This window comes from Coregonus clupeaformis, unplaced genomic scaffold (assembly GCF_020615455.1).
Source record: "Coregonus clupeaformis isolate EN_2021a unplaced genomic scaffold, ASM2061545v1 scaf0684, whole genome shotgun sequence".
NCBI classification, from domain to species: Eukaryota; Metazoa; Chordata; class Actinopteri; order Salmoniformes; family Salmonidae; genus Coregonus; species Coregonus clupeaformis.
In genome coordinates, this window is record NW_025534139.1 from 62878 (window position 1) to 76940 (window position 14063).

At 41.9% G+C, this 14063-nt stretch overlaps 1 long non-coding RNA gene across 1 annotated transcript; it reads right to left on the reverse strand.

Moving 5' to 3' along the window:
- Positions 1 to 10613: 10613 nt before the first annotated feature.
- LOC123485424 lies at positions 10614 to 11081 on the reverse strand. Its single transcript, XR_006659002.1, has 2 exons — positions 11022 to 11081; positions 10614 to 10835 (listed from the first exon to the last, which is right to left on the reverse strand). It is a non-coding gene; the product is annotated as an uncharacterized LOC123485424 (long non-coding RNA).
- Between the last annotated feature and the right edge of the window lie 2982 nt (positions 11082 to 14063).

Below are 14063 nucleotides of genomic sequence, written 5' to 3' on the forward strand. Positions count from 1 at the left end.
GACAGAAAAGAAAGCACTAACTCTGAAAATGTACGCAAACATTCTACAAGTCAGTAGTCGAAGACGTAGCTAGCAAAAAACGTGAGCAGCAGAGAGAACGAGATGATTGGAATCTGTTGTCGAGCAACCTACCGGGTAAAGAGAAATTGAATCTGTACCTGTTCCCAGGTGTTTCCTGTCATGGATAGGCTTAGTCCTTCTACTCCTACGCAGTTAAAAGGCAATCTAACCGACAATTGGAAACGTTTCAAGCAGAGATTCCATGTCTACCAGCAGCCAGTAGAGCAGGGGGAGATGATGACTAATTGAAAGCTTCCATTGTTCTGTATGTTATTGGAGAGAATGCATTGGACATACAGTGCACTCACAGTATGCAGACCCCTTGACTTTTTCCCCATTGTTATGTTACAGCCTTATTCTAAAATGGATGTTAAAAAACTAACATATCTACACACAAATACCCCATAATGACAAAGTGAAAACAGGTTTTTAGAACTGTTTGCAAATGTATGAAAAAATAAAACATTAAACTGAAAAATGCACATTTACATAATTATTCAGACCCTTTACTCAGTACTGAGTAAAGTACTGGCCTCTCCTATCATTGCTACGCTGACGATACACAACTAATCTTCTCCTTTCCCCCTTCTGATAACCAGGTGGCGAATCGCATCTCTGCATGTCTGGCAGACATATCAGTATGGATGTCGGATCACCACCTCAAGCTGAACCCTGGCAAGACGGAGCTGCTCTTCCTCCCGGGGAATGACTGCCCGTTCCATGACCTCGCCATCACGGTTGACAACTCCGTTGTGTCCTCCTCCCAGAGTGCGAAGAGCCTTGGCGTGAACCTGGACAACACCCTGTCGTTCTCCGCTAACATCAAGGCGGTGACCCGATCCTGCAGGTTCACGCTCTACAACATTCGGAGAGTACGACCCTGCCTTACACAGGAAGCGCTGACAGGTCCTAATCCAGGCACTTGTCATCTCCCCGTCTGGATTACTGCAACTCGCTGTTGGCTGGGCTCCCTGCCTGTGCCATTAAACCCCTACAACTCATCCAGAATGCCGTCGCCGTCTCGGTGTTCAACCTTCCCAAGTTCTCTCCGTCACCCCCTCCTCCGCACACTCCACTGGCTTCCAGTTGAAGCTCGCATCCGTTACAAGACCATGGTGCTTGCCTATGGAGCAGTGAGGGGAACGGCACCTCCGTACCTTCAGGCTCTGATCAGTCCCTACACCCAAACGAGGCATTGCGTTCATCCACCTCTGGCCTGCTGGCTCCCTTCCTCTGCGGAAGCATGGCTCCGCTCAGCCCAGTCAAAACTGTTCGCTGCTCTGGCACCCCCAATGTGGAACAAGCTCGCTCACGACGCCAGGACAGCGGAGTCACTCACCACCTTCCGGAGACATTTGAAACCCCACCTCTTTAAGGAATACCTGGGATAGGATAATGTAATCCTTCTACCCCCCGTAACCCAACCCACCACCCCCACAAAAAAAAAAAAAAAAAATTGTAAAGTGGTTATCCCACTAGCTATAGGGTGAATGCACCAATTTGTAAGTCACTCTGGATAAGAGCGTCTGCTAAATGGGGTAAATGTGCCCTTGAGCAAGGCACTTAACCCTAATTGCTCCTGTAAGTCGCTCTGGATAAGAGCGTCTGCTAAATGACTAAAATGTAAATGTAAAATGTACTTTGTTGAAGTAACTTTGAGAGCGATTACAGCCTAGAGTATTCTTGGGTATGACGCTCCAAGCGTGGCACACCTGTATTTGGGGAGTTTCTCAAGCTCTGTCAGGTTGGATGGGGCCTGTTGCTGCACAGATATTGTCAGGTTTCTCCAGAGATATTAGATCAGGTTCAAGTCCGGGCTCTGGCTGGGCCACTCAAGAACATTCAGAGACTTGTCCCGATGCCACTCCTGCGTTGTCTTGGCTGTGTTCTTAGGATACTAAGAAGAAAAAAAAACATTCACCGCGCAGCTGGATGGAATTTAGCTAATGATAACAATTAGGTAGGTAGCTGATAGTATGATGGATATTAGAAAGTGGCTTCGCCAGGGCACAACGGCAGCATCGGATCAAAGCGGAGAGGTTAAGCCTGCCACAGAGGCCAAAGGCAAGGCCGCTGGGCCGACGCTAATCACTGAGGCCAAGGCTGCCGAGCCCAGCAGCAAAGGCACCTGAGCAACCGTCTTGAAGCCTGGTGACATAGGAGGTAACCAACCCGAGGAGGGGCCTGCAGCCGCCAAGACCGAACCTAGCAGCAGCACCGACAGTATATTACAAGCACCGACGCCTCCGTTAGTGCCTGGCGACCTCGGTGATGAGGAGCCAGCGCAGGTTTGTCTGGGGAAATACCCAACCCTCCTGTACTGTGGGAGAAAACGGGCGCGTGGTTCAAAGGCAGAGGGTGACTGGAATATTCCTGCAAGGCAGATATAGTTTGATGAGTTATGGGAGAAATTCAAACACACTTGGACACCCCCGCTCCAAGCAAATGGCAAAGAGTAGTGAGTAGTAATCTGAAAGAATATGTGGTGGAAACAACAATGGGCCAGCTAGAAGAGGACAATGAGAGGGAGTGTAACAAACTGTTTTTCAGCACTCTGGATGCTGTACTGGGAGAAATGTCAGCAAGATTTAATGAACGAAACAGCCAACTCGTTGAGGCCCTGTGTGCCTTGCACCCAGAGAATGAAACATTTATGGATGTGGAAAAAGTGAAACCACTGCTGGACTTAATCTCGGAGATTTTGTGGAAGCTGAGTTTACTGTCTCACGCCAGTTTCTACAGACTGAAATCGCCCGATCTGGAGACGCAGAGCATTTTGGAGAGATACTCCGGGCCTCTAACAGCAAAGTCTACTGTGATGATGAGACCCCCTTTGCTATGAAATCCCTAAATAAGATCTGGTGCACCCAATTACCTTCAGAAGTCACATAATTAGTTAAATAAAGTCCACCTGTGTGCAATCTAAGTGTCACATGATCTCAGTATATATACACCTGTTCTGAAAGGCCCCAGAGTCTGCAACACCACTAAGCAGGAGCACCACCAAGCAAAAGCGGCACAATGAAGACCAAGGAGCTCAGTTGCACAGGAGGAAAGCGCAGCTGATTCAACTGGCATTTGATCAATGGTTGAGTAACGATGTAGCTATAGTGTTGCCCGTGTAGCTCAATTGGTAGGGCATGGAGCTTGCAGCCAGTGATGTGGGTTCGATTCCCACGGGGGCAGTATGAAAAATGTATGCACTCACTAACTGTAAGTCGCTCTGGAAAAGAGCATCTACTAAATTTTAAAATAAACAACTCGTAGATATGGAATAGTAATGTTCTGTTATCATATGCAGCGTAGTATGACACTCTAGTGGGAAGACAGCTTGGTACCATTAAGTCGTTGGTAGTGCATTGTAAATTGTTTGCTTTCCGCGATTGGAAATGCATTGTATTGGCATTAGGAAGTGTTATTACGGTAATTAGCCACTGTTTTGCATTGGATTGTTGGGTATTGTGCATGTAGCTGTGTAGCGTTGTCATGACTTGCTATTTATGAATTGTCCATGTTTGTAAAGCGGTGCAGTAGCCTGTATTCTTGCTGCAAGTCAGCCGTGCGTGGCTGCAAATACATTGAGTTTAATTGTACTATCAATTATTATCCATCCTGTGTTATCAGCAAGCGAAAATAGTTGTGCCCCCTTAGTCATTTCTGATGCCCCCTTGCCATGTTCATCCTGCCTCCGGGCCTGATTACGAGTAACCAGCTAAACTACAAATTATTTTCCAAAAGTCAAGGACCATTAAATGCGCGCAGTGTAAAAGCATGAAGCAGGCTACAAAGACCCGTTATAAAAATGATTAAATTAATCAAAACTCACCTGATTCATTGTAGAAACGTGTGTTTATGGTCGATTGCAGAGTTCAGGCGAAGTTAACTATATGTTTATCTCTAGTCTACGGACCTTTTAGATCGGGGAGGTAGAGGACCGAGACGTTATATTTCAACATGTGACTCTCTGCCTAAAGTCAAAAGACAAAATGGAGAATAGAGAACATGTGACTACAACTTCACTTCCTTTCGACTGAAAAATGGGACTTCCGCCAACATACAAATAATAATACAGCAGTAGTCTGCTTAGCTCATTTTCAAAAGTTACAGTCCGATATCATTTTAACATTCCTCCTTTGTTCAATCATGTTGTCTGGTGTTCTACTCTGCACGGAGCGTAAAGTCACAAGAGAAAAGAGCCAGGCTCCGCCTTCACTTCCGTTCAACTGAAACGTTGGGATTCGGCCAACATACAAATAATACTCCAGTCGTAGGAAGCCTTCTGCTTTTAGTAACTCATTTTCTAAAGTTAACGCAGTTTCTCTGGACCCCGCAAGGTTGGACTTTGGGCCTCTATATATAAAATAACATTGAATGTTTCAGCCAGATATCCACTCACAAACCGATCGCTGTACATCGTGCTGAAATAGAGACATGTCTATGCGGCTGCGTGCCTAATTAATCGATTATAGTGTTCCTGTGGTGCAAGAGAATGTAAAGCTTTGCTTTATTGGTAGGCCTCTATTTGGTCGTCATTTTCTCATGTTAAACATTTTAGTCATTTAGCAGACGCTCTTATCCAGAGCGACTTACAGTTAGTGAGTGAATATTTTTCTCCATGGACTTTACAGTGTCCCAGAGTCAGTTATTGTTCAGTAATTAAACTGGATATTCAAACATTGCAGATTTTAAAATAAATTATCCATGCATACTAATCAGCTACCAATTGATTTTTAAAATAATATACAACTGTCCTGTAGCTGCTACCTGAACCTGCATGACATGAACCCTCCTCGTGCTCTCTCCCAGCTTGGATAGAACGCTGTTGTGCATAAATCTATTTAAATTAAATACAGAAAAATCTCATTTACATACACTACCGGTCAAAAGTTTTAGAACACCTACTCATTCAAGGGTTTTTCTAAATTTGTATATGCTCTACATTGTAGAATAATAGTGAAGATATCAAAACTATGAAATAACACATATGGAATCATGTAGTAACCCAAAATGTATTTGTATTCATTAGGGATCCCCATTAGCTGCTCCCAAGGCAGCAGCTACTCTTCCTGGGGTCTAAAAAATATTTGTGATTCTTCAAAATAGCCTCCCTTTGCCTTGATGACAGCTTTGCACACTCTTGACATTCTCTCAACCAGCTTCATGAGGTAGTCACCTGGAATGCATTTCAATAAACAGGTGTGCCTTCTTCAAAGTTAATTTGTGGAATATCTTTCCTTCTTAATGCATTTGATTCAATCAGTTTTGTTGTGACAAGGTAAGGGGGGGTACACAGAAGATAGCCATATTTGGTAAAAGACCAAGTCCATATTATGGCAAGAACAGCTCACATAAGCAAAGGGAAACGACAGTCCATCATTACTTTAAGACATGAAGATCAGTCACTCCGGAAAATTTCAAGAACTTTGAAAGTTTCTTAAAGTGCAGTCACAAAAACCATCAAGCTCTATGATGAAACTGGCTCTCATGAGGACCGCCACAGGAATGGAAGACCCAGAGTTACCTCTGCTGAAGAGGATAAGTTCATTAGAGTTACCAGAAATGGACATTAGACCGGTGGAAATTTGTCCTTTGGTCTGTAGTCCAAATTGGAGATTTTTGGTTCAAACCGCTGTGTCTGTGTGAGACGCAGTGTGGGTGAACGGATCAAATCAAATCAAATCTTATTGGCCAAATGCACCGAATACAACAGGTGCAGACATTACCGTTACAGTGAAATGGTTACTTACAGCCCTTAACCAACAGTGCATTTAATAAAATAAAATAAAAGTAGAATAAATAAAATAACAAAAAAGTGTTGAGAAAAAAAGAGCAGAAGTAAAATAAAATAATAGTAGGGAGGCTTTATATACAGGGGGGTACAGGTGCAGAGTCAATGTGCGGGGGCACCGTCTAGTTGAGGTAGTTGAAGTAATATGTACATGTGGGTAGAGTTAAAGTGACTATGCATAAATAATTAACAGAGTAGCAGTGCAAATAGTCCGGGTAGCCATGATTAGCTGTTCAGGAGTCTTATGGCTTGGGGGTAGAAGCTGTTGAGAAGTCTTTTGGACCTAGACTTGGCATTCCGGTACCGCTTGCCGTGCGGTAGCAGAGAGAACAGTCTATGACTAGGGTGGCTGGAGTCTTTGACAATTTTGAGGGCCTTCCTCTGACACCGCGCTGGTATAGAGGTTCTGGATGGCAGGAAGCTTGGCCCCAGTGATGTACTGGGCCGTACGCACTACCCTCTGTCGTGCCTTGCGGTCGGAGGCCAATCAGTTGCCATAACAGTCTGAGATGCAACCAGTCAGTATGCTCTCGATTGTGCAGCTGTGTAATTTTTGGAGGATCTGAGGACCCATGCCAAATATTTTCAGTCTCCTGAGGGGGAATAGGCTTTGGCGGATGATCTCCGCATGTGTATTTCCCACCGTAAAGCATGGAGGAGGAGTTGTTATGTTGTGGGGGTGCTTTGCTGGTGACACTGTCTGTGATTTATTTAGAATTCAAGGCACACTTAACCAGCATGGCTACCACAGCATTCTGTAGCAATACACCATCCCATCTGGTTTGAACTTAGTAGGACTATCATTTGTTTTTCAACAGGACAATGACCCAATTCCAGGCTGTGTAAGGGCTAATTTAACGAGGAAAGTGATGTAACTGCTGCATCAGATAACCAGGCCTCCACAATCCCCCAACCTCAACCAAATTGAAATGGCTTGGGAAGAGTCGGACTGCAGAGTGAAGGAAAAGCAGCCAACAAGTGCTCAACATATGTGGGAACTCCTTCAAGACTGTTGGAAAAGCATTCCAGGTGAAGCTGGTTGAGAGAATGACAAGAGTGTGCAAAGCTGTCATCAAGGCAAAGGGTGGCTATTTGAAGAATCTCAAATATAAAACATGTTTTGATTTGTTTAACACTTTTTTTGGTTACTACATGATTCCATATGTGTTATTTCATAGTTTTGATGTCTTCACTATTAGTCTACAATGTAGAAAATAGTCAAATTAAAGAAAAACCCTTAAATGATTAGGTGTTCTAAATATGTTGACCGGTAGTGTAAGTATTCACACCCGAGTCAATACTTTATAGAATCACCTTTTAGCAGCGGTTACAGCTTAGAGTCTTTCTGGGTAAGTCTCTAAGAGCTTTCTAAACCTGGATTGTGCCACATTTCCCCATTATTATTTTACAAATTCTTCACGCTCCGTCAAATTGGTTGTTGATCATTGCTAGACAACAGTGGCCGTAAGTGCCGTTTAAGATGAGGGAGGACCATTATTTATTTTTTAATGAGCATGGCCTTATTTCTATTACAGCATGTTGGATGACTGTCATTCATATTCCATTCACCCAGTTCAATGTAACATCGATAGGTTTAGGGTACTACATGATATTCAAAATGTCCCTATACCCATCATGAGGTTGCTACAACCTAGTCTATGAATGAAAGTTTACAACGTAGCTGACACACGGACAGTGACTCAATACCGCCTTGCACACTCTTGCCTGCAAATAGCTTATCTAGGGTGTAATCATTTGTCCGACAGTTGCAAACAGGAGATTCTAATGGTCGAATTCAGATGTGTTTATATGTTTGAGCCGGGTGTTTGAGTAACTAAACTAGCCAGCTAGCTAACATAGCATCCCTCTGTTGGAGCTGGGTGTTTGAGTAACTAAACTAGCCAGCTAGCTAACATAGCATCCCTCTGTTTGAGCAGGGTGTTTGAGTAACTAAACTAGCCAGCTAGCTAACATAGCATCCCTCTGTTTGAGCAGGGTGTTTGAGTAACTAAACTAGCCAGCTAGCTAACATAGCATCCCTCTGTTGGAGCCGGGTGTTTGAGTAACTAAACTAGCCAGCTAGCTAACATAGCATCCCTCTGTTGGAGCAGGGTGTTTGAGTAACTAAACTAGCCAGCTGCATTTGCTAGCTAAGTAAGTGAAACTGAAAGTGAAAAGAAATGATGAATTCTCTCTCTCTTCCTTCTCCTTCATTTTTGAATAAATTAGTTTGTTGAAAACTGCTAAACTATTGTCTTTCTCTCTCTTTGAGTCAACTACTCACCGCATTTTACGCACTGCAGTGTTAGCTAGCTAGCTTTAGCTTGTTTTTTCAGTACTAGATGAATTATCTGATCCTTTGATTGGGTGGAAAACATGTCAGTTCATGCTGCAAGAGCTCTGATAGCTTGGAGGACTTCCTCCGGAAGTTGTCATAATTACTGTGTAGTCTATGGAAGAGAGTTGTGCTATCGTACAGTGCTGTTGAGGCTACTGTAGACCTTCATTGCAAAACAGTGTGTTTTAATCAATTATTTGATGACAGGTGAATATATCCTTAACGATTACAAGCATACCCATAACATGATGCAGCCACCACTAAGCTTGAACATTTGAAGAGTGCTACTCAGTACTGTGTTGGATTGGATTTGTCCCTAACATAACACTTTGTATTCAGGACAAAAACTTAATTGCTTTGCCAATTTTTTTTGCATTATTACTTTAGTTCCTTGTTGCAAACAGGATGCATGTTTTGGAATAACTTTATTCTGTACAGGCTTCCTTCTTTTCACTCTGTCATTTAGGTTAGTATTGTGGATTAACTACAACGTTGTTGATCCATTCTCAGTTTTCTCCTATCACAGCCATTAAACTCTGTAACTGTTTAAAAGTCAGCATTAGCCTCATGGTGAAATCCCTGAATGGTTTCCTTCCTCTCCGGCAACTGAGTTAGGAAGGATGTCTCTATCTTTGTAGAGGCTGGGTATATTGATACACCATCCAAAGTGTAATGAATGAAGTGATATTCAATGTCGTCTACCCATAGGTGTCCTTCTTTGCGAGGCATTGGAAAACTTCCCTGGTCTTTGTGGTTGAATCTGTGTTTGAAATTCACTGCTCGACTGAGAGACATTACAGATAATTGGGTTACGGAGATGAGGTAGTCATTTAAAAATCATGTTAAACACTATTATTGCACACAGAGTGAGTCCATGCAACTTATTATGTGACTTGTTGAGAAAAATGTTACTCCTGAACTTTCTGAGGCTTGTAATAACAAATAGGTTGAATTCTTATTAACTCAAGACATTTCAGCTTTTCATTTTTAATTAATTTTTTTCGAAAAACATGATTCCACTTTGACATTTTGGGGTATTGTGTGTATGCCAGTGACTAAATTAATCTCAATTTAATCCATTTTAAATTCAGGGTTGTAACAACAAAATGTGAAAAAGTGGAAGGGGTATAAATACTTTACAACATTTTATAAATCATATAATTGGTTTGTTACGTTGTCTAAGTAGTTAACTAAACATCTCCAATACAAACAGCTCTTAGTTGTGTTATTCGCTCTTCACGTCATGTTAGTGAACAGCTCTTAGTTGTTCAATAATCCACAGGGTTGAGTGCCTTGTTGTTTAAATTCAATAACACCATAGAGATTTCAATCATATCAGTCTATCTTACCTTACAGGCCTAACTAAAATATTAGGGATCTAATAACACCATAGAGAATCAAATCAAGCTTTATTTATACAGCACATTTCAGACATGGAATGGAAAACAATGTGCTTCACAGGAAAAAAAACTAATACAAAAAATTAAAATAAAACTAAATTTTTACTACACAAATATAAGAGGATAAAAAACTAAAGAATTACAATAAAAAATGCACGACTAAAAAGCACCCTGAGGAAAAGCACCACTAAAAAGGTGTGTTTTAAGATCTATTTTTAAAAATGCCACAGTTTCGTTCCTCCTCATACACCTTAGCCAAATGCATTTAAACTCAGTTTTTCACAATTCCTGACATATAATCCTAGTAAAAATTCCCTGTCTTAGGTCAGTTAGGATCACCACTTTATTTTAAGAATGTGAAATGTCAGAATAATAGTAGAGAGAATGATTTATTTCAGCTTTTATTTCATTCATCACATTCCCAGTGGGTCAGAAGTTTACATACACTCAATTAGTATTTGGTAGCATTGCCTTTAAATTGTTTAACCTGGGTCAAACGTTACGGGTAGCCTTCCACAAGCTTCCCACAATAAGTTGGGTGAATTTTGGCCCATTCCTCCTGACAGAGCTGGTGTAACTGAGTCAGGTTTGTAGACCTCCTTGCTCTAACATGCTTTTTCAGTTCTGCCCACAAATGTTCTATAGCATAGGTCACTAACAGGCGGACCGCGGTCCGGATCCGGACCCAGAAGCCGTCCCATACGGACCCGGACCAAAACAAAAGATTATGAATTAAAACCTGACGGGGCGCTTCTATTTTAATATGCACAGCTTTTGTAGTCTTTACGGTACTCGTTTTGTGAATGAGGAAACTCACCGACCAATTGCATGTGAGTTAAGCGATCACACGTGATACCACTCAGCCAATGAAGTCTTTGCATTCCTGGCGGTAAACATTGGGACTCTACAGTGCAGACAGATGAGAGTTTTAGAGGCAAGTTACCAAGGAAAAGAAAGTCGGATTAAAAAGATAGCGATATATGTAGAAAACAAAGGGAGCGAAAACAGACGAATGAGACGGAGAAAGGGAGAGATACAGACGAGTGTGCCGGAGAAAGCTGAGGAAAATACGAGTGAGACGGAGAAAGTTGACGAAAATATGAGTGAGACGGAGAAAGGGAGCGAAACAGACGAGTGAGGCAGAAAAAGGGTAACAGTTAGAGAAAATAAGGAACAAATGGCACTCTCCAAAAAAAGAAAAGTGGACAATGAAAACAGAGCATTTAATCCAGAATGGACAGACTCATTTCTCTTCATACTTCCCAATGGGAGCACTAAACCAGTGTGTCTCATATGTGCAGAAACCGTGGCACTTATTAAAAGTGGCAATGTGAAACGCCATTATGAGACAAAACATAAAGGTTTTGAACAAAGGTACCCACTCAAATCTGAATTGAGATCACAGAAAGTAAGTAGTCTCAGAGCCCAATATGACCAGTCCACCAGGATCCTGAGCAACACATTCACTGCCCAACAACGTGCTCTTGAGTGTTCCTCAGAGTTTCTTGGATTTTGGGTAAACACAAAAAGCCATTTACAGATGGAGGGGGTTGTCAAAGAATGCATGAGTGCAGTAGCTGAAACACTACTTGAGGGAAAACAAAAAAATGAGCTTTGTGATAAAATAAAGCAAATTCCCATGTCAGCATCATCTGCCACAAAGAAAAGTGAAATATTAACTCAGGATGTGCTAACCCAGCTAGATGAAGCCATGCATAAGGCACCATGTGTAGGCTTAGCTGTGGATGAGTCCACTGACATATGTGACAATGCTCAGCTGTTAGTGTTTGCCAGGTTTTTCAACACAGCCCAGAAAACATTCTGTGAAGACATGTTAGGTGTCACTCCCCTTCAGACCAGTACAAGAGGAGAGGATATCTACCTGGCCATTAAGGAGATGTTAACAAAAAGAGGAATAGAGCCAAAACAAGTGGTTTCAATAACCACAGATGGAGCCCCCTTCTATGATAGGGAAAGAAAAAGGAGCTGTAGCAAGACTGAAAGGGGACAATCCTGAGCTTTTATCTTACCATTGCATCATTCATCAATCTGTCCTCTGTGCCTCCCCTGTCAGATGAGCATGCTGAGGTGATGAATACAATGATGAAAATGATAAATTTTCTCAGGGCATCCTCTTCCTACCAGCATCGCATGCTTAGGGAATTCCTCAGAGAAGTTGATGCCAATGCTGATGATCTTTTGCTGCACAACAATGTGAGATGGCTCAGCAAAGGCAGGGTGCTAGAGCGCTTTTGGTCCATCAGGAGGGAATTAGCATCTTTTTGGCAGAGCTAAGCAGTCAGAAGGCAACACAGTTTTCTCTCTTTTTAGAAAATGAGAAATGGATGGATAATGTGGCCTTTTTGGTTGACATCACGTCACATCTGAATGAACTGAATTTGAGGCTACAGGGCAAGGACAATTCAATTTGTGAACTGATGACAGCTGTTCGCTCCTTTCAGAGGAAACTTGAAGTGTTCAAGGAAGACCTGCAGGGAGACTGTGTACACTTCCCAGCAGTGCAGGAACAGGTTCAGGGACAGAGAGATTTGTCTTCTTTTGTTGATTTTATTGATAAGCTGATTGTAAACTTCAGCAACCGTTTTGACAGCTTCAGCTTTGGAGAGCAGCTCACCATGTTCATTCAGAACCCATTTCTGATCACAGATGTCAGGGGGTTCTCAAAGGAAGTCACACAGCACTTTAAATGGGTAAATGCTGGGTCTCTCCAGATGCAATTGGTTGATCTCCAAGCAGATGTGGCCCTGAAAGAGCAGTTTGTAAGAACTGACCCTTCCACTTTCTGGTTCCAAATGGTCCCTGAGACTGCTTTCCCGGGTCTGAGGAAAGTAGCCCTATACATCTTGACCATGTTTGGCTCCACATACAACTGCGAGGCAGCTTTCTCACAATGAACATAATTAAAACTAAATATCGTTCCAGGCTCACCAATGAGCACCTTCACATGTGTATGAGAATGGCCCTGACTCCATTCAAGCCCAGGTTTAAAATTCTGGCAAGACAGGCTAAAGCTCAATTCTCTCACTGAGCAAAAACATGGTGGAGTGGGATATGAGGGGAAGAAAGTGATACTCTAAAACTGTTCAATTGTTAAGATCTGTTGAGATTTATTATTTGTAAAATTGGTTGAGACTGTTGAGTCAAGATGTGAAACAGAAAAGGGGAAATTCAAACTTTTCCTCCCTTTATATTATTTTTCTGAAGTTAAGCACTTTTTTTGAAAATGCACAATTTTCACATTTTATTTATTTTCTCTTATTTTGACATGCAGCCCTAGTTTTATTTAGTTAATTAATGAGAGCACATTGTACATATCTACAGTCATACATATATGTTCAGTAGGGCTGCCCCTCTTAGTCGATTAGTCGACTAATCGGTCGTTTTTGGTCTTAGCTCGACTAAGATTTCTTTAGTCGATAAGTCATTTTTTATGCTTATTCATGCTTAATTACTCATTTCCAAGTAACTTATGAGAACATTTCTGGTGAACACGAGATTTAAAGTGGTGCTTTTGCAGGATTAATTTCGGAGAAACTCAGTTTTACAGATGGTTAATTAACTACATTTATATTGCGCTTTTCTAGTCTTGCACAGCTCTGTCGATTAAATCAACTAATCGATTAGTCGACAAACTCATATAAGTGTTAGTCGACTAAGAATTTCTTTAGTCGAGGACAACCCTAATGTTCAGTTCTATGTTTCGTGATAATAAATATTGTCAACAAGTTTTTGAATTGTACTGAATTAATTTGATTAGACGGTCAGTTATTGATTACATTCAGAACTACTAGGCTACTTAAATATATATACCACTAAATTGTTAGACATTATGATCTTCTGGACCTTTGCTTCAAAACATTTTCTCTAACTGGACCTTTTTTAAATTTTGTTGAATACCCCTGTTCTATAGGATTGAGGTCAGGTGGCCACTCCAATACCTTGACTTTGTTGTCCTTAAGCCATTTTGCCACAACTTTGGAAGTATGCTTGGGGTCATTGTCCATTTGGAAGACCTATTTGCGACCAAGCTTTAACTTCCTGACTGATGTCTTGAGATGTTGCTTCAATATATCCACATAATTTTCCTTCCTATTTTGTGAAGTGCACCAGTCCCTTCTGCAGCAAATCACCCCCACAGCATGATGCTGCCAACCCCATGCTTCACAGTTGGGATGGTGTTCTTCGGCTTGCAAGCGAACCCCCCTCCTCCAAAAAAGTACGATCTTTGTCTTTGTCTCCATGTGCAGTTACAAACTGTAGTCTGGCTTTTTTATGGCGGTTTTGGAGCAGTGGCTTCTTCCTTGCTGAGCGGCTTTTCAGGTTATGTTGATATAGGACTCGTTTTACTGTGGATATAGATACTTTTGTACCTGTTTCCTCCAGCATCTTCACAAGGTCCTTTGCTGTTTTTCTGGGATTGATTTGCACTTTTCGCACCAAAGTACGTTCATCTCTA